Source organism: Salvelinus fontinalis, chromosome 3 (assembly GCF_029448725.1).
Source record: "Salvelinus fontinalis isolate EN_2023a chromosome 3, ASM2944872v1, whole genome shotgun sequence".
Lineage (NCBI taxonomy): Eukaryota > Metazoa > Chordata > Actinopteri > Salmoniformes > Salmonidae > Salvelinus > Salvelinus fontinalis.
Window position 1 is genome coordinate 54,669,548 of NC_074667.1, and position 19,775 is coordinate 54,689,322.

The following is a 19,775-nucleotide window of genomic DNA, read 5'->3' on the forward strand; positions in this document are numbered from 1 at the left end:
GACACGCTAACTGCTGTAGTCTCAGACAGGCAGAGCACTTGTGAAAACAAATGGGTGGAAGAACACTTAATAGCAAGTGACATTTTCATTTCCCACTGAAACACACACTTAAAATCCCAGAAGACAGAGAGAACAAGCAAAGAGGATATTCTTAAAAGTGTTTCGGCTGGCATGTAGGCCACCCTGCAGCTCTTACACTCATGTTGACAATGACAGGCTGTCTTCCTATTTCACACAGTGCAGTGAGTACACTAGGGGACAGATGACAAAACTGTAACCTACAGTAGATACAGAATTGTAACCTGGATACAGACAATATCTGTCACGTTCCTGACCTTATTTCCTTTGTTTTGTCTTTGTTTAGTTGGTCAGGATGTGAGCTGGGTGGGCATTCTATGTTATGTGTTTCTATGTTGGGTTCATTTTCAATTAGCCTGATATGGTTCTCAATCAGGGGCAGGTGTTTTACGTTTCCTCTGATTGAGAACCATATTAAGGTAGGCTATTCTCACTGTTTGTTTGTGGGTGATTGTTTGCTGTGACTGTGTTTGTTCACCTCACGGTACTGTTTCGTTTCGTTTCGTTTCGTTCCTTCCTTCCTGTTCGTGCGTTCATTGTTATATGTGTTCTCATGTTCAGGTCTGTTAACGTCGTTTATTATTTTGTAGTTTGTTCAAGTGTATTTTCGTCTTCGTTATTAAAATTATGATGGATTCAACCTACGCTGCATATTGGTCCGATCCTTGCTCCTCTTCAGACGAGGAAAACGACCGTTACATTTTAAATTATTGTTCTGAATGATATTGTATGTACATACCTTAGGCTAGGTCTTTGGCTAATTACTGAATGCATTCAGTTGTCCAACTGACAAGGTATCCTCTCTCCATGACATAGACTGGCCAGGTGAATACAGGTGAAAGCTATGATCCCCTGTTGATGTCAATTGTTAAATCCACTTCTGCCAGGGAAGGATCCAGAAAGGCACTGGGGCTGTGTCTGGACTTCTCCTCTCCCACCTTCCCAGTTCATATCCCAGTGTCACCCCACACGTCTAGATCCACTGAGATAAATGACAAAGAAAAACATACCAAGAGAGTTTTCATCTATATTCTTCATATCTGTCTATTTACCATCACAATTTTATTTTATTTATTTTACCGTTATTTTACCAGGTAAGTTGACTGAGAACACGTTCTCATTTGCAGCAACGACCTGGGGAATAGTTACAGGGGAGAGGAGGGGGATGAATGAGCCAATTGTAAACTGGGGATTATTAGGTGACCATGATGGTTTGAGGGCCAGATTGGGAATTTAGCCAGGACACCGGGGTTAACACCCCTACTCTTACGATAAGTGCCATGGGATCTTTAATGACCTCAGAGAATCAGGACACCCGTGTAACGTCCCATCCGAAAGACAGGACATTGTCCCCAATCACTGCCCTGGGGCATTGGGATATTTTTTAGACCTGAGGAAAGAGTGCCTCCTACTGGCCCTCCAACACCACTTCCAGCAGCATCTGGTCTCCCATCCAGGGACTGACCAGGACCAACCCTGCTTAGCTTCAGAAGCAAGCCAGCAGTGGTATGCAGGGTGGTACTAAGACAGCACTCAATGGCATGTATTCGGCCATAAGCAAACAGGAAAATGCTCATCCAGAGGTGGCTCTCCTATTGGCCGGGGACTTTATTGCAGGGAAACTTAAATCCGTTTTACCTAATTTCTACCAGCATGTTAAATGTGCAACCAGAAGGAAAAAAATTCTAGACCACCTTTACTCCACACACAGAGAAGTTCTCCCTTGCCCTCCGTTTGGCAAATCTGACCATAATTCTATCTTCCTGATTCCTGCTTACAAGCAAAAACTAAAGCAGGAAGTACCAGTGACTCGATCAATAGAAAAGTGGTCAGATGAAGCAGATGCTAAGCTACAGGACTGTTTTGCTAGCACAGACTGGAATATGTCCCGGGATTCTTTCGATGGCATTGAGAAGTACACCACATCAGTCACTGGCTTCGTCAATAAGTGCATTGATGACATCCTCCCCACAGTGACTGTACGTACATACCCCAACCAGAGCCATGGATTACAGGCAACATCCACACTGAGCTAAAGGGTAAAGCTTCTGCTTTCAAGGAGCAGGACTCTAACCCGGAAGCTTATAAGAAATCCCTCTATGCCCTCTGATGAACCATCAAACAGGATTAAGATTGAATCGTACTACACTGGCTCTGATGCTCGGTGGAATTGACAGGGCTTGCAAACTATTACAGACTACAAAGGGAAGCACAGCCACGAGCTGCCCAGTGACACGAGCCTACCAGACAAGATAATTAAATTCTATGCTCGCTTCAAGGCAAGTAACACTGAAACATGCATGAGAGCATCAGCTGTTCTGGATGACTATGTGATCACGCTCTCCGTAGCCGATGTGCAGTGGCGGATTTAGGCATAGGCGACATGGGCAGCCGTCCAGGGCGGCATCTTGTCAGGGGCGGCATGGGGCACCCGCACAGAAAACCCCCCGAATAATAATATTCAGAATGGTGAGATTTGCACGATCGGTTTTCTAGCGCTCATTTGCACGTCACATCAATGATATCATGTCACCGTGTGTGACTGTGGGTCAATTAACCTTGTTGGAGTGGGTGCCCTGATTCTAGTTTGTGAGCTGGGCAAGCTATGACCACTGGAGGGAGGGGGGGGGGGGGCATACAAGCTAGAACCGACGGATAACCAGGACGTGTACTCTGAGCATGCACTTACCAGCTGGCAAGTGTCTTAACTGACATTTTCAACCTCTCCCTGTCCGAGTCTGTAATACCAACATGTTTCAAGCAGGCCACCATAATCCCTGTGCCCAAGAACACTAAGGTAACCTGCCTAAATTATTACCGACCCTTAGCACTCACGTCTGTAGCCATGAAACGCTTTCAAAGGCTGGTCATGGCTCACATCAACACCATTATCCCAGAAACCCTAGACCCACTCCAATTTGCATACCGCCCCAACAGATCCACAGATGATACAATCTCTACTGCACTCCACACTGCCCTTTCCCACCTGGACAAAAGGAACACCTATGTGAGAATGCTATTCATTGACTACAGCTCAGCGTTCAACACCATAGTGCCCTCAAAGCTCATCACTAAGCTAAGGACCCTGGGACAACACCTCCCTCTGCAACTGGATCCGCCCGCAGGTGGTAAGGGTAGGTAACAACACTTCCGCCATGCTGATCCTCAACACGGGGGCCCCTCAGGGGTGCGTGCTCAATCCCCTCCTGTACTCCCTGTTCACTTATGACTGCATGGCCAGGCACAACTCCAGCACCATCATTAAGTTTGCCGATGACACAACAGTGGTAATCCTGATCACCGACAACGATGAGACAGCCTATAGGGAGTAGGTCAGAGACCTGGCCTTGTGGTGCCAGGACAACAACCTCTCCCTCAACGTGATCAAGACAAAGGAGATGATTGTGGACTACAGGATGAGGAGGACCGAGCACGCCCCCATTCTCATCGACGGGGCTGTAGTGGAGCAGGTTGAGAGCTTCAAGTTCCTTGGTGTCAACACCAACAACACACTATCATGGTCCAAACACACCAAGACAGTCGTGAAGAGGGCACGACAAAGCCTATTCCCCCTCAGGAGACTGAAAACATTTGGCATTGGTCCAGATACTCCAAAAGTTCTACAGCTGCACCATCGAGAGCATCCTGACCAGTTGCATCACTGCCTGGTATGGCAACTGTTCAGTCTCCGACCGCAAGGCACTACAGAGGGTAGTGCATATGGCCCAGTACATCACTGGGGCCAAGCTTCCTGCCATCCAGGACCTCGACACCAGGCAGTTTCAGAGGAAGGCCCTAAAAATTGTCAAAGACTCCAGCCACCCTAGTCATAGACTGTTCTCTCTGATACCGCATGGCAAGCGGTATCGGAGTGCCAAGTCGACATCCAAAATACTTCTTTACAGCTTCTTCCCCCAAGCCCTAAGACTCCTGAACAGCTAATCAAATGGCTACCCAGACCCCTCTTTTACGCTGCTGCTACACTCTGTTTATTATCTACGCATAGTCACTTTAACTCCATCTCCATGTACATATTACCTCAATTACCTCGACTAACCGGTGCCCCCGCACATTAACTCTGTACCAGTACCTCCTGTATATAGCCTCCCTATTGTTATTTCACTGCTGCTCTTTAATTATTTTTTACTTACATTTTTTATTTTTTACTGATCTACTTTTTAGTTAACACTTATTTTTCTTAAAACTGCATTGTTGGTTAAAGGCTGGTAAGTAAGCATTTCACTGGTGTATTCGGCGCATGTGACAAATACAATTTGATTTGATTTGATACCCAAAATTTAGCTTGAGACCCATTCAAAGGCAAAGGCAATACACATACTGGCATACACATACTGGCATGATGGTTATTCTTTAAAAGTGCCTTCCTCACCATCTTAAATAAGCATGCCCAATTCCCCCAAAAATTTAACCAGGAACAGATATAGCCCTTGGTTCTCTCCAGACCTGACTACCTTTGACCAGCACAAAAACATCCTGTGGCATTCTGCATTAGCATCGCTAGCCCCCGTGATATGCAACTTTTCAGGGAAGTTAGGAATCAGTATACACAGGCAGTTAGGAAAGCTAAGGCTAGCTTTTTCAAGCAGAAATTTGTATCCTGTAGCACAAACTCAAAAAAGTTCTGGGACACTGTAAAGTCCATGGAGAATAAGAGCACCTCCTCCCAGCTGCCCACTGCACTGAGGCTAGGAAACACTGTCACCACCAATAAATCCACTATAATTGAGAATTTCAATAAGCATTTTTCTATGGCTGGCCATGCTTTCCACCTGGCTACCCTTACCCCGATCAACAGCCCTGCACTCCCCACAGCAACTGGCCCAAGCCTCCCCCATTTCTCCTTCACCCAAATCCAGCTGATGTTCTGAAAGTGCTGCAAAATCTGGACCCCTACAAATCAGCCGGGCTAGACAATCTGGACCCTCTCTTTCTAAAATTATCTGCCGAAATTGTTGCAACCCCTATTACTAGCCTGTTCAATCTCTCTTTCGTATCGTCTGAGATTCCCAAAGATTGGAAAGCTGCCGCGGTCATCCCCCTCTTCAAAGGGGAAGACACTCTAGACCCAAACTGCTACAGACCTATTTCTATCCTACCCTGCCTTTCTAAGGTGTTCGAAAGCCAAGTTAACAAACAGATCACCGACCATTTCGAATCCCACCGTACCTTCTCCGCAATGCAATCTGGTTTCCGAGCTGGTCACGGGTGCACCTCAGCCACGCTCAAGGTCCTAAACGATATCATAACCGCCATCAATAAGAGACATTACTGTGCAGCCGTATTCATCGACCTGGCCAAGGAAGGCTTTTGACTCTGTCAATCACCACATTCTTATCGGTAGACTCAACGGCCTTGATTTCTCAAATAATTACCTCGCCTGGTTCACCAACTACTTCTCTGATAGAGTTCAGTGTGTCAAATCGGAGGGCCTGTTGTCCGGACCTCTGGCAGTCTATATGGTGGTGCCACATGGTTCAATTCTCGGGCCGACTCTCTTCTCTGTATACATCAATGATGTCGCTCTTGCTGCTGGTGATTCTCTGATCCACCTCTACGTAGACGACACCATTCTGTATACCTCTGGCCCTTCTTTGGACACTGTGTTAACTAACCTCCAGACGAGCTTCAATGCCATACAACTCTCCTTCCGTGGCCACCAACTGCTCTTAAATGTAAGTAAAACTAAATGTGTGCTATTCAACCGATCGCTGCCCGCACCTGCCCGCCCGTCCAGCATCACTACTCTGGACGGTTCAACTACAAATACCTAGGTGTCTGGTTAGACTGTAAACTCTGCTTCCAGACTCACAATAAGCATCTCCAATCCAAAATTAAATCTAGAATCGGCTTCCTATTTCGCAACAAAGCATCCTTCACTCATGCTGCAAATCATACCCTCATAAAACTGACCATCCTACCGATCCTCGACTTTGGCGATGTAATTTACAAAATAGCCTCCAACATTCTATTCAACAAATTGGATGTAGTCTATCACAGTGCCATCCGTTTTGTCACCAAAGCCCCTATATACACTGCGACCTGTACGCTCTCGTTAGCTGGCCCTCGCGTCATACTCGCCGCCAAACCCACTGGCCTCAGGTCATCTACAAGTCTCTGCTAGGTAAAGCCCCGCCTTATCTCAGCTCACTGGTCACCATAGGAGCACCCACCCGTAGCACGCGCTCTAGAAGGTATATCTCACTGGTCACCACCAAAGCCAATTCTTCCTTTGGCCGCTTTTCCTTCCAGTTCTCTGCTGCCAATGACTGGAACGAACTGCAAAAATCACTGAAGCTGGAGACTCATATCTCCCTCACTAGCTTTAAGCACCTGTACATGGCCCATTCTGTAAATAGCCCATCCAACTACCTCATCCCCAAACTGTATTTATGTATTTATCTTGCTCCTTTGCACCCCAGTATCTCTACTTGCACACTCATCTTCTGCACATGTTCCATTCCAGTGCTTAATTGCGATATTGTAATTACTTCGCCACCATGGCCTATTTATTTCCTTACCTCCCATATCCTACCTCATTTGCACACACTGTATATAGACTTTTCCCCCCTAATGTATCATTGACTGTATGTTTGTTTATTCCATGTGTAACTCTGTGTTGTTGTATGTGTCGAACTGCTTTTCTTTATCTTGGCCAGGTCGCAGTTGTAAATGAGAACTTGTTTTCAACTAGCCTACCTGGTTAAATAAAAGTTAAATAAAATAAATAAATAAATAAATAAAACATTCCCCAACTGGCTTCCCCTCCCCAGATAGCACATGAACACGTCATAAACCATGGCAAAAAAAATAGAATTACTGAAAATTAGCTGTTAAACTGCAACGTTTTCTCTCAGCCTCATGGCAAAATGTGTAGAATTGCAGGAAGTTAGCTATATGTGTCATCGTAGGAGGGTAAATTGTGTGAATAGTTTTGCACAGACGTAAAAATAAGAACTGAGCTCTTTTCATTTGATAGCCAAGTGCATATTTCAATACACATAGTGTGTGACATCGATAGAATGCTGTTGGACTTCATCACTGAATCTTCTCACTCTATTCTATTGTAGCTAGGTAAGCTAAAGTAATGTGAGTTTTAGTCGTGTGATGAGGGTGTTCTGTGAGGCTTTGGAGCCAGGCCATAGTAACCATCATCAGACACTTTTTGATAGGTCAGAAAAACGAGGGCCATGTGAGAGACTGTGAAGATGAGTTATTGCTTTTTGGGGATGTGTTTTTCATGTGGCGTTGTACTGTAACATTGCTGTACTGTAACATGGCTGTACTGTAACATGGTTGTACTGTAACATGGTTGTATGTAACATGGCTGTACTGTAACATGGTTGTACTGTAACATGGTTGTACTGTAACATGGCTGTACTGTAACATGGTTGTACTGTAACATGGTTGTATGTAACATGGCTGTACTGTAACATGGTTGTACTGTAACATGGTTGTACTGTAACATGGTTGTATGTAACATGGTTGTACTGTAACATGGCTGTACTGTAACATGGCTGTACTGTAACATGGTTGTACTGTAACATGGTTGTACTGTAACATGGTTGTACTGTAACATGGTTGTATGTAACATGGTTGTACTGTAACATGGTTGTACTGTAACATGGCTGTACTGTAACATGGTTGTACTGTAACATGGCTGTACTGTAACATGGTTGTACTGTAACATGGCTGTCCTGTAACATGGCTGTACTGTAACATGGTTGTACTGTAACATGGTTGTACTGTAACATGGCGTACTTTCTAAAATAAATACTTACATCTAAATCATTCAGTTCCCTTTGTTCATACTGATTTTTTTCATGGTCAACCAGTGTGTCATGCAAACCTTGCTGAAACGGCATACTGTCCAGTACATTCGTTTTGTTTAGTTAATTACTGACCTTCCTATAATGCTGTTCCTGACAGTTCCTTCTCTGGTAAGAAAACTACTGTGTCTATGAATGGACTAAATGTTCATAGGGTATTAGGGTGACCTTGTGAATATGTTTATTGGAGCTGCATTGGGAGGGAGGGGTCCAAACTGGTAACAGGCAAAGCAAGGCCACACTTGTCTTCCAGAAGATGCTGATGACAGATGATGAGAGAACTAAACAACCACCCAGCCCCTCTCCATGTGTTATGACAGTGAACAGCAGCTCAACTGTCACAATATAATCTGAGGCAAAAACATGTAGGAATTGGATTGGTAATGTCCTCACATCACGAGTTTGGGCCTCAAATGAGTATGATGAAATGTGTTTGTCAAGGTATGGAATTCTTTATTGCCTAAAAATAAAGTGCAGTCTATACATACACCGAGTATACCAAACATTAGGAGAGTCCTAGTGACATGTCATGCAGACCATGGTTATCAGCACACAGCATTTGTCTACACACTGTGTACAAAACATTAGGAACACCTTCCTAATACTGAGTTGCAACCCCTTTTGCCCTCAGAACAGACTCAATTTGTCAGGGCAGGGACTCTACAAGGTGTCGAAAGTGTTCCACAGGGATGCTGGCCCATGTTAGCTCCAATACTTCCCACAGTTGTGTCAAGTTGTCTGGGTGTGCTTTGGGACGTGGACCATTCTTGATACACATGGGAAACTGTTGAGCATGAAAAGCCCAGCAGCGTTGGAGTTCTTGACACACTCAGACCAGTGTGCCTGGGACCTACTAACATACCCCATTCAAAGGCACTTCAATCTTTTGTCTGCCCATTCACTCTCTGAATGATACACATACACAATCCATGTCTCAATTGTCTCAAGGCCTAAAAATCCTTCTTTAACCTGTCTCCTTCCCTTCATCTCCACTGATTGAAGTGGATTTAACAATTGACATCAACAGGGGAACACAGCTTTCACCTGGATTCACCTGGTCAGTCTATGTCAGGGAAATAGGTGTTCTTAATGTTTTGTAATCCCAGTGTATAGTACTACTTTGACAGCATTTCGACCATGAGCTTTGCAATGTTTATTATGTATGTTCACCCTCAGAGGATAGAGAGCAGAGCTGTTGAGAGAGCAGAGCTGCTCACATAGCAGACATCAGAATAGAGTGAAAACTCTTTGGGAGGTGGAGAGAAAGGATTTGGGTCAGAGAGGAACCTGGAAGGATAAGCACCAAAGCACAACTACACAAGAAGGGGAATCCCCATTTTATATGAACCGAGTCAAGGTCTGAGAACAAAATCTGACCTTAATCTGTAGCCTAACACACAGTAGCGAATTCAGTCTGTACAGGCGTCTTATCACGGGGATTTGAAATGGGCCTTCACTATGCATAGTCCTTTGTTTCTATATTCAGGTTTGCAGTATGTAAAGGGTTGACAACTGCTGAGTCAAGGTTCTTCACATCATTGTGAGTCAGTACAGCTTTGAAAAAAAATATAGAAATATGAGGTGGTATTTGCTGTGTCTTTCCAATGTTTCTATGGTGATGGCAAGAGAGTTTAAGTCAAAAGGATGAATGGCATTGGTTAAATGAAGTGCAAAGCTGGTTTCTATTGAATTGAGAGAGGGGATAAATCTACCTGAAAAATAAGGAATTATCTTCAGACTGTGATCTGCCGTAAATCTTGCTTAAAGCTCTCAGCATTCTGGCAAATGGACTAACATAATGCATTAGTTACAGAGGTTTCCAAGTGTGAAATATTATAAACAGATGATTCCTTTTGCAAAGGGACACCCGAGACTGTTCAAAACAGGATGGAGGAAATAATCAAAAGTTCCATGATGAAGCCTAAGTGTCACCACAGATTTTCTGGAAACTCTCTACACGGGCTAAATAAATGAGATACTAAGTAGTCTTGGCACTCTTTATCCTTATCACTTATTAAAAACTGTTACAATTAATAAGTAGAACAAGATGAATGCAAACCCAGAGATAATGCCAGCCCATTTAAAACCATATTTGTGTTTTTATGATTTCAACATTTCAATTCCGTAATATTTTACTGAACTTAACGTTGATGACAAATTAAAGAACACATGCACTTTGCAATGTAAAGTGTTTCCCAAACAAACTGGTGCATGATCATTGTCACGTGTGCTCCCTCTCCGGCCTCTAGGTCACCAGGCTGCTTGTCATGGCGCACACCTGTCACCATCGTTACGCACACCTCATCTCTCACCTGGACTCCATCACCTCTCTTATTACCTTCCCTATATAAGTCACTCCCTTTGGTTCCTTCCCTAGGTGTTATTGTTTCTGTTCCAGTGTTTAGTCTGTTTTTCTTGTTTTGTTTTATGTTGCATTTATTAAAACACTCACTTGCTTCCCGACTCTCAGCGCACATCGTTACAATGATATTCATCAACACGATCATGTCAGCGTTATTAAACAAGCAGGATTGTGAGGTGTATGTCACTGTAACCCCTTCAACCCCTGAACACTGCAGTCCTATCCCTCTGCACACCAGTCTACTACAGCATCTAGAGGATTAGAGAGACATGCTAAAGTGTGAGAAAGGCAGTAGGTGTTCTAGTTCACTAGTCTTCCTGTTTCACTATCTACGGGAGTCATTATGGCTTATATAAGATTTAGTATTTATTTTAAAGAGTATAATGTGTGCAGAGAGAAAAGGGGAAAAGTGCAAAGTTCCAAGTTTCAAGATTTATTAGTTGAATGTACAGGATGTACATGAAACACTGTCTGACGAAATACTTATTTGCAGGTTCCTTCTCGACAATGCAACAACAACAAGAAATAATAAAAGGTAAGAACACGAACATAAAGTAAATGGCTCTTCAGAATAGATGAACATTTTAGCGTAAGTATAATACAGGAAGGCACAAGTGAAGTGAAATGTGCTGTATGTAAACATGGACGCACACCATGGGGTTTAGAGAGAAGGGGATTGAGTGCTATATGTATATTTACAGTATACAGTTTACATGCATTGGTAAAGAAAGGAACCCAAACCGGCTGCGCGCCTGCGCCATCATGCATAAATGTATTTTGTCCCCCTACACCAAACACGATCACGACACGCAGGCTAAAATATCAAACAAACTTTAAACCAATGACATTAATTTGGGGACAGGTCGAAAAGCATTAAACATGTATGGCAATTTAGCTAGTTAGCTTGCACTTGCTAGCTAATTTCTCCTATTTAGCTAGCTTGCTGTTGCTAGCTAATTTGTCCTGGGATATAAAAATTGAGTTGTTATTTTACCTGAAATGCACAAGGTCCTCTACTCGACAATTAATCCACACATGAAACAGCCAACCGAATCGTTTCTAGTCATCTCTCCTCCTTCCAGGCTTTTTCATATTTGAACTTATATGGTGATTGGTATCTACACTTTCATAGTATTACCACGACAACCGGCAAAACATTTCGTCTTTCGATCACCCACGTGGGTATAACCAATAAGGAGATGGTTACAGTTACACCAGCTCTGTCAGGAGGAAACGGCCAAAATTCACCCAGCTTATTGTGGGAAGCTTGTGGAAGGCTACCCAAAAATGTTTGACACAAGTAAAACAATTTAAAGGTAATGCTACCAAATGCTAATTGAGTGTATATAAACTTCTGACCAACTGGGAATGTGAATAAAAGCTGAATTATATAATTCTCTCTACTATTATTCTGACATTTCAATTCTTAAAATAAAGTGGTAATCCTAAGTGACCTAAGACAGGGAATGTTTACTAGGATTAAATGTCAGGAATTGTGAAAAACTGAGTTTAAATGTATTTGGCTAAGGTGTATGTAAACTTCCGACTTCAACTGTACATATGAGATGAGTAATGCAAAATATGTAAACATTATTAAAGTGATTAGTGTTCCATTATTAAGGTGGCCAGTGATTTCAAGTCTATATATATATAGGGCAGCAGCCTTTAATGTGCTAGTGATGGCTATTTAAGCATGAGAGATTGGCTACTTATTATACCTCACTTAATCACAGACTGCACTGGTAGAATTGACTTCTTTTTCACATATTTTTTTCACCCAATTTTTGATCTTGTCTCATCACTGCAACTCCCCAACGGGCTCGGGAGTGGCGAAGGTCGCGTCATGCGTCTTCCGAAACATGACCCGCCAATCTGTGCCTCTTATCACCCGCCTGCTTTACCCGGAAGCCAGCTGCATCAATGTGTTGGAGGAAACACCGCTCAACTGACAACTGAGTTCAGCCTGCAGGTGCCCAGCCCGCCACAAGGAGTCGCTAGAGTGCGAAGAGCCAAGTATATCCCCACCGAGCAAACCCTCCCCTAACCTGGACGACGCTGGGCCAATTGTGCGCCGCCCTATGGGACTCCCGGTCATGGCCGGTTGTGACACAGCCTGGGATCGAACCCAGGTCTGTAGTGACACCTCACTAGGCCGCTGCACCACTCGGGAGGCCCGACTATTCTGGGTTTTATCCACATTTGTCCCATCCCAGAAGGTGTATAATTTTATGTTCTTAAAGATAGGTCAAAGCTGGAGGAAAATTTGGAAACAGGATAACAGTTTTCCGCTGGGATGAGAGGCGTACATAAACCGTTTGTTTTATAGTTATGGTAATGCAGTCATTGGGATGAATACATCCCAGTCTAATCCTTGATGTTCACAGAGTAATTTCAATATAAACAAAGCGGTGTGAAGTAACCGCTGGCATGGAGGAGCACCATAATACCTCCATAGAGCTACACTGTGGGTATTTAGGAGACTGGTGCAGGACAATCACGCATGACAAAACCACTCTTACAGTGCCTTCAGAAAGTATTTATACCACTTGACCTTTTCCCCATTTTGTTAGGTTACAGCCTTATTCTAAAATTTATTAAATAGTTTTTTCCCCTCATCAGTCTACACAAAATACTCCATAATGACAAAGCAAATTATTTTTTAAATGTTTGTTAATTTATATATATATAAAAAATAAAAAAAAATCACATACATACAGTATGTACATACAGTACCAGTCAAAAGTTTGGACACACCTACTCATTCCAGAGTTTTTCTTTATTTCTACTATTTTCTGCATTGTAGAATAATAGTGAAGACATCAAAACGATCAAATAACACATATGGAATCATGTGTAACCAAAAAAGTGTTAAACAAATCAAAATATATTTTATATTTGAGTTTCATAAAAGTAGCCACCCTTTGCCTTGATGACAGCTTTGCACACGCTTGGCATTCTCTCATCCAACATCATGAGGTAGTCACATGGAATGCATTTCAGTTAACAGGCGTGCCTTGCTAAATGCTAATTTGTGGAATTTCTTACCTTCTTAATGTGTTTGAGCCAATCAGTGGTGTTGTGATAAGGTAGGGGTGGTATACAGAAGATAGCCCTATTTGGTAAAAGACCAAGTCCATATTATGGCATGAACAGCTCACATAAGTAAAGGGAAACAACAGTTCATCATTACATGAAGGTCAGTCAATGCAGAACATTTCAAGAACTTTGAACGTTTCTTTAAGTGCAGTCGCAAAAACCATCAAAGCGCTATGATGAAACAGGAAAGGAAGACCCAGAGTTACCTCTGCCACAGAGGTTAAGTTCATTAGAGTTACCAGCCTCGGAAATTGCAGCCCAAATAAATGCTTCACAGAGTTCAAGTAACAGACACATCTCAACATCAGCTGTTCAGTGGAGACTGTGAATCAGGCCTTCATGGTCAAATTGCTGAAAAGAAACCATGACTAAAGGACACCAATAATAAGAAGAGACTTGCTTGGGCCAAGTAACACGAGCAATGGACATTAGATCAGTGGAAATCTGTCCTTTGGTCTGATGAGTCCAAATGTGCCATTTTTGGTTCCAATCGCTGTGTCTTTGTTAGACGCAGAGTAGGTGAATGGATGATCTCGGCATGTGTGATTCCCAACGTGAAGCATGGAGAAGGAGATGTGATGGTGTGGGGGTGCTTTGCTGGTGACACTGTCGTTGATTTACTTAGAATTCAAGGCACACTTAACCAGCATGGCTACCACAGCATTCTGCAGCGATACGCCATCCCTTCTGTTTTTTTCTCACTTAGTGGGACTATCATTTGTTTTTCAACAGGACAATGACCAAACACACCTCCAGGTTGTGTAAGAGCTATTTGACCAAGAAGGAGAGTGATGGAGTGCTGCGTCAGATGACCTGGCCTCCATAATCACCCGACCTCAACCCAATTGAGATGGTTTGGGATGAGTTGGACCGCAGAGTGAAGGAAAAGCAGCCAGCAAGTGCTCACCATATGTGGGAACTCCTTCAAGACTATTGGAAAAGCATTCCAGGTTAAGCTGGTTAAGAGAATGCCAAGCTGTCATCAAGGCAAAGGGTGGCTACTTTGAAGAATCTAAAATATAAATAAATGTTTGGTTACTAAATGATTCCATTTCTGTTATTTCATAGTTTTTATGTCTTCATTATTATTCTACAATGTAGAAAATAGTTAAAATAAAGAAAAACCCTTGAATGAGTAGGTCTGTCCAAACTTGTGACTGGTACTGTAAGTATTCAGACCATTTACTCAGTACTATGTCAATGGATCTTTGGCAGCAATTACAGCCTTCAGTCTTCTTGGGTATGACCCTACAGGCTTGGCACACCTGTATTTGGGGAGTTTCTCCCATTCTTCTCTGCAGAACCTCTCAAGCTCTGTCAGACTCCTTGGGAAACTAGTCAGGATCGAGGGAAAGATGAACAGAGAAAAGTACAGAAAGATCCTTGATGAAAACTTGCTCCAGAGTGTTCAAGACCTCAGACAGGGGCGATGGTTTACCTTCCAATTGGGCAACTACCCTCAACACACAGCCAAAGACAATGCAGGAGTGGCTTCGGGAATAGTCTCTAAATGTCCTTTAGTGGCCCAGGGTCTGAATACTGTATAGGATAGTGGTGATTGAATTACAGTTTCTCAAAAAATTTATACTCAACGTGCCCTAAAACCCAATGGGCCATGAATAGATTACATGTGCAAAAACACTTTTTGGAAAATAGCCTATTATTTCTATTTCCTGTCTGGATTGTAAATTTTTTATGTTTTTATTATATTATATACAAATTAAATGTATTATTATTAATAACCCTTTTGAAATAAAGAGACAGAGAAATCCCTCAATGTTTCCCACTGCCATTAAACCAATAGCTCGGCTGTGTTTAGACTTTCCCATCCAGACATGGCTTCATAACCTATTTATGGGCCTTCCTTTTTGGAACATTTAACATGATGCAACAAGAAGTCAAGTGTAGAGAACAAGGCTGTTTGTTATAATGAGAAACTATTCCACATCAAGTAACTTAAGAAGCACACACTTAATGTGTTGTGAAATCTGCTTTGGATGTCTGTAATGTTTTTAAAATTGTATAACTGACTTAATTTTGCTGGACCCCAGGAAGAGTAGCTGCTGCCTTGGCAGGAACTAATGGGGATTCATAACAAACCCAAGGAAGAGTAGCTGCTGCCTTGGCAGGAACTAATGGGGATCCGTAACAAACCCAAGGAAGAGTAGCTGCTGCCTTGGCAGGAACTAATGGGGATCCATAATAAATACAAAATACAAAACATTTGTTTAGTTCCACCTGAATATTTGCCTCACCACAACAGCTGTCTGGGTTTGGGAACACACATTCCAAGAAATGAACCAGACACATGACATAGATGTTTGAGTGATCCTGGACAAATACAAACAACCACATTGAATCTCAGCCAAAATACGTAGTAGTACCAGGTAAAATGTCCAGCAGTGCACTATAGAGAGGGGTGCGTTGCAGGATAATTTAATATACACGGAAACAAGGCAATGGTTTGTGTAAATAACATTAGGAGCAAATCGGAAACAAGCCCTTTAATTACCCATTAGGAAAAAAACAGACTGAGGTCATTGTTATTGCTATCCCTTGTGGGGAGCTAGGGAGTATCACGCTAGACTTTTTTTAAGCTGCAACTCGAGTGATGTATATTTAGACTGAGTTCAAAGTGCACTTGTTATCTGTATCATCTGGCAGATATACAGTGCATTCAGAAAAGCACTTCAGACCACTTGACTTTTCAAAATGTTGCTACGTTACAGCCTTATTCTAAAAATGGATCAAATATTTTTATGACCTCATCAATCTACACAAAATACCCCATAATGACAAAGCAAAAACAGGTTTAGACATTTGTGCAAATGTATTAAAAAAAACAGATATATCACATTTACATAAGTATTCAGACCCTTTACTCAGTACTTTGTTGAAGCATCTTTGGCAGCGATTACAGCCTCGAGTCTTCATGGGTATGACGCTACAAGCTTGTCACACCTGTATTTGGGGAGTTTCTCCTATTCTTCTCTGCAGATCCTCTCAAGCTCTGTCAGGTTGGATGGGGACCTTTGCTGCACAGCTATTTTCTGGTCTCTCCAGAGATGTTCGATCGGGTTCAAGTCCGGGCTCTGGCTGGGCCACTCAAAGACATTTTAGAGACTTGTCACGAAGCCACTCCTACGTTGTCTTGGCTGTGTGCATGGAACAGTTCAACGGACATCATCTTGATCTTTCTCTTCTGGAATGGCCATGCGGCAGGTAAGTACCAAATTATAACTTGGAATGTAGTTTTGATCTCTCTACACATATTTTCGCCCAAATGTCAAAAATATTTGCGGAAAACGTTAAATAGTATTCTTCAAGTACGAAAAGACTTTAGCTCTATATAATTTTACGTTGCTAGCTATTTAATGGCCGTGATGTCTGTATAGTTAGCTACTGGTGGGCATGCTACTATTTAATGGCCGTGATGTCTGTATAGTTAGCTACTGGTGGGCATGCTACTATTTATTGGCCGTGATGTCTGTATAGTTAGCTACTGGTGGGCATGCTACTATTTAATGGCCATGATGTCTGTATAGTTAGCTACTGGTGGGCATGCTACTATTTAATGGCCATGATGTCTGTATAGTTAGCTACTGGTGGGCATGCTACTATTTAATGGCCATGATGTCTGTATAGTTAGCTACTGGTGGGCATGCTACTATTTAATGGCCATGATGTCTGTATAGTTAGCTACTGGTGGGCATGCTACTATTTAATGGCCATGATGTCTGTATAGTTAGCTACTGGTGGGCATGCTACTATTTAATGGCCATGATGTCTGTATAGTTAGCTACTGGTGGGCATGCTACTATTTAATGGCCATGATGTCTGTATAGTTAGCTACTGGTGGGCATGCTACTATTTAATGGCCATGATGTCTGTATAGTTAGCTACTGGTGGGCATGCTACTATTTAATGGCCATGATGTCTGTATAGTTAGCTACTGGTGGGCATGCTACTATTTAATGGCCATGATGTCTGTATAGTTAGCTACTGGTGGGCATGCTACTATTTAATGGCCATGATGTCTGTATAGTTAGCTACTGGTGGGCATGCTACTATTTAATGGCCATGATGTCTGTATAGTTAGCTACTGGTGGGCATGCTACTATTTAATGGCCATGATGTCTGTATAGTTAGCTACTGGTGGGCATGCTACTATTTAATGGCCATGATGTCTGTATAGTTAGCTACTGGTGGGCATGCTACTATTTAATGGCCATGATGTCTGTATAGTTAGCTACTGGTGGGCATGCTACTATTTAATGGCCATGATGTCTGTATAGTTAGCTACTGGTGGGCATGCTACTATTTAATGGCCATGATGTCTGTATAGTTAGCTACTGGTGGGCATGCTACTATTTAATGGCCATGATGTCTGTATAGTTAGCTACTGGTGGGCATGCTACTATTTAATGGCCATGATGTCTGTATAGTTAGCTACTGGTGGGCATGCTACTATTTAATGGCCATGATGTCTGTATAGTTAGCTACTGGTGGGCATGCTACTATTTAATGGCCATGATGTCTGTATAGTTAGCTACTGGTGGGCATGCTACTATTTAATGGCCATGATGTCTGTATAGTTAGCTACTGGTGGGCATGCTACTATTTAATGGCCATGATGTCTGTATAGTTAGCTACTGGTGGGCATGCTACTATTTAATGGCCATGATGTCTGTATAGTTAGCTACTGGTGGGCATGCTACTAGCTAGTAAGTTAGCAGTGCATTTACATTACTCCAGTGCTGTTTCTACATTTTGTAATTTTTGTGTAAGTTTTATATTCACCGAAATAGCTATGTAACATATTAGCTACCTAGCTTACCAAAAAATGCATTGTCAGCTATTATTACAGTAGAACTGAACACATGTACCTCTGCAATTTAATGTTTGCCTGCTAGGAAAGCTACCCAGGCAGAGACAATATGTAGCTAGCTTGCTAACTACACATAGCTGTCTAGCTACACCTGTCCTTGCAGAAACTTTCTTGTTCATCACGTATTCACAACATGTTCAAGGCAGTACTGCAAACGTTGACCTTGTGCAGTAATTATCTAGTCAATAATCTAACAGCCAAACTAGCTAATTTAAATAACTGGGCTGGCTAGTAAGATAGATAACAAGCAGCTCTTCCAAGTCAGCTTGGATTGCGATGTTTCCGTTTTTTAGTTAGCTGGCTATCTAAAGCTGAAGTCTTTCAAGTTTTATTTTCCTGACATTGTCATAGATTTTAATACAACTCCTCTTCTTTAGGTATAGGTATTCACGTATTGAGACGTTCCACAGTACTGGACATACCATATTTTCCAGAATACATTGACAAGGTATGTCAATATATTCAAATGTCTGTGTGTTTTCATTGTAACTCACATTAGGGCTTGTAGGAAAAACTCAGATGGAATCCTATGGAATCCAGAAATGTAAACAGAATACACTGTACCCCTCGGCCAGGACATACAGGATATTTGTATTACAGTAACCCAACATTAGTGTGAACAATAGGTATTTGATATATACTGTATTTTTAAATCAACCAAAATGGATTGAACATGTTAGGCAACAAAAAATGTACATGGATCTCCAGAAAATAAATCAGCATTTGGGAAAAAAGAACAAGGATTTCATAGGGCCCTATTAGTGTTTGACTCAATGCGTTGTCGCCCAGGAAGGTATTGACAATGTGTGTCTTCCTTATTTTAGAATGAGATAGCAAATGAGATGTGTAAGTAATAATATGTTTAAACTTTTGTAGTGCTTATGTATACACAAAACATTTATTGATTTTATCTTAATTCCGTTGGGATCGTCCGGCATATATAAATATAAGATCTTCAGTTTGCTGCATTCAAGTACAAATACAAGACAACCACAACATTGTGAGTGCCAAAATGACAAAGACCTTCTCATATTGAAGACAAGATGTCATTCAGGCCCTTCCTGTGAAGGACTTCCAAGAAAGATGGCCAGCCCTGTTTGAGCCCACTCAGGTACAAAATACTGCTGAATGAAATGTAGGTAAAACATTTTATATTGATTTAAATATTTTGTGTTGCCTTGACCTAATGTTCTAATCTACAATGAAATATGCATTGAAGATTAGTCTGAACATTCTCACTCTGCACATGCTTTGGGAGGGGTTTCCCAACAGCATTCTGGCTCTCAGATCATATTTTATCCTCCTCGGTTTATAAGATATTCTCTCTCTATCTTTCTCTGTCTCTCTCCCAGATTAAGGAAGAGTTCAGAATAATTACAACTGTTGCTCTTGAGTCCACCTTAGACGAATATACACCAAAACTATTGAACTTGTTTAAGTCAATAGGAGGTGCTATAAATGCGGACATGCAGAAAATCCTTGAAGTTCTGTGTGGGGTAGGCAC